Source organism: Sebastes fasciatus, chromosome 20, assembly GCF_043250625.1.
Source record: "Sebastes fasciatus isolate fSebFas1 chromosome 20, fSebFas1.pri, whole genome shotgun sequence".
Lineage (NCBI taxonomy): Eukaryota > Metazoa > Chordata > Actinopteri > Perciformes > Sebastidae > Sebastes > Sebastes fasciatus.
In genome coordinates, this window is record NC_133814.1 from 16,652,706 (window position 1) to 16,655,476 (window position 2,771).

Below are 2,771 nucleotides of genomic sequence, written 5' to 3' on the forward strand. Positions count from 1 at the left end.
TTCCTTTTTCCTCCCAGCAGCTCTCGCGCACCACCACACGCGCTCTTACAACAACTTTGATTTCGCCGTGACGAAGCGTTCGGTTCGTTCTGATTGGTCCAGACGTCTCGATAGAGGGACGAAGTGGAGCTTGGTTCTGTTTGGCTCAGAGGTGATGATGCGTAGGAAAAGTGGGCGTTTACAAGTTGAAGATTGAATTCTGCCAGTTATTTAACTTTTTGTGATACATAAACACTGTTGTTTACATCTTTACTTCCTAGTATATAATAACAGGATTCACATTCCCATTGTCCATAATCAAAAGGCTACTAATGAATGAATTGTATGAAAGCAAAAACACCCACTGAAAAAAAACTTAATAATCTAGGCCTAAATTAGATCATTGTTGCCTTGTGTGAGAGTAATAATGCTGGACCATTGAACCTCTAGCTGGGATGCACATTAAACACCCGGATCCCAGAGCCAGTTAACCATTTATTCAGAGAGGATAATGGGTTGAGGTTGAAGGATGGATAGGGATGAATATATAGATATATATAGATTTTTCTGCACAATAAACAAATTAAATCAATATATTACCATGCTTACCACAATTAGTAATAAAAAATACGAGGTATGTAGTCATCTTACGTTATTAATGCATCGGCTTCTTAAAGGTGAAAGACTTTAACATTCTCCATCCGGAACCTAATTATAACAAACAAAACCTAACTTACTCAATCTGACTTTAGCTCACAGGTAAGTGGCCTATATTACACCGCTCGAAAACAGTACCATGATCTATCAAGAATACACACATTAAATTAAGATAGAGAATATGTTAAAGTAACTCAAAATATAAACCATACGTCGTCTAAAACAAATTATCAAAATCATTGTGAACAATTTACTGGTTTGGAAGCATGGTCTCAAACAAACGGATTTGTGCAAACAATTTGCTGGTGTGGCAGCATGGTCTCAGTCTGTTCACTGCGGCACTAATAAAGGAATATCTTATCTTATCTTACATAAATCTTGTTGTTTTCTTTAGGTTTATTCATCACTGACAAGCAAGTGATATGACAAAGAACTCATGGCTCCTGCTGCCTCTCTTGCTCTAATAAAGGAAGACATACTGTGTGTTCCTATACTCATATGCCCAAAATAGATTTAGTATGTCCCAATACGTAGTATGTCAAATGCCCAAAAATACCAGGATGTCCTACTACATCTGGTCACATTTTGCAGTATGCAAGCCAGCATGTTATTCTGGCCACAATCCTCTGTACAGCGAAGCAAAAGGGTCAAAGTTCAAGGGACAATGTTATGATGAAGTAGTATGTCCCAAGTGTACGCAAACAAAAGTACGTACTTTGTAAGGGCAGCTGCAGTACGTATACTAAAAGTAAAAAGAAAATTATGGAACATAGCCATAGACTCTCACAGGTGCATGCTGGTCCTGTACCTGCTTACCTACATAAAACTGAGGTAACATTTCTACCTAATTCTTAGAAAACAAATAACTAACAAAAGAAAATACTACCTAAATCTAGTATGAATAGAACAGTAAATCAAACACTCAAATAGGAAAAAGCTCCTACTGCTCCTTTTTAGCTTCCATGCTTATGCTGAATTAATCTAAAAGTGCATACAAGCACACTGTAAAACATTACAAGCTTACAATGTTGGTGTGTAAATGGTGTGTAACACAATGATTGAGAGCAACACGCGACCAGACAGACACAACAGTCTGCAGAGAGCACCAGTAGTAGGCCAAGTACTGGTGGCTGATTCAGCACCAAGGACAGCTCCTCTCTGCCTGCTCCTCTGTGTACTCTCTGTGTGACTATTTATCAGCCTTCCCTGCATGTAAAACTGCGTGGTTTCAAACGCACCAGAGTATTTTTTAATTAATCTAGAAAATGACAAGCTCAGTTTTAGGTGTTGCATTAACCAGCCTGTGTACAGTAAAGTGAATTCCACCGCTCTGAGCTAAATATAGAAACAACTTAGAACAAAGAAATGGTACCCGACTACTGATTTGTTCTGCTTCTCGCACCAAGCACATGTGAATTTAACAGGACAATTGTGGCATGATAATAACCCATAACACAAGCTGGATAAGTAAGTGGCCATTAAAAGTCTGCCTTTGGCGCTGGCTGGATATCATTAATATTTAGATAATATTCTCAAACTAACCAGTTTGTCTTTGAGCATGGGGAAAACACTGCATCTATCTATCTATCTATCTATCTATCTATCTATCTATCTATCTATCTATCTATCTATCTATCTATCTATCTATCTATTCTCTCAGACGCAGCATAGTAGTAGTCTGTACACTATGTCCCAGTTTTTTTTTTTTTTTCTAGTGGCAGTTGTCTGAAACAATCATAGCTGGCCTTGAGCAGGTTGACAAGCCCCTGCCATTCTCCATCACTGGAACAATATTGTGTTGTGGTGCAGTGGCAAATTATGCAAATGAAAGGCCATATTATTTTATCAGAAATGCATGAAAAGGCTGATAAGGACTTCTCAAGGGCTTCTCAGTGTAATTGCGTGTGTCAGAGACGGAGCTAGTAACTGAACTGATGAGGGTGTGACCTTACTCACTGATTATCTGTGGGGGTTTTTAATGGCTCTCAATGCCCAATGGCCATTTGTGTATTATGTTTGCAAGTTTCATAACTGTCGGCCCCCTGGAAAACATCAATCTTTCACGGCAAAACACATAGAAGACAGATAAATAGAAGAAAAAACAGTCATTTACTTTTCTCTCTTGTCATGTCGGA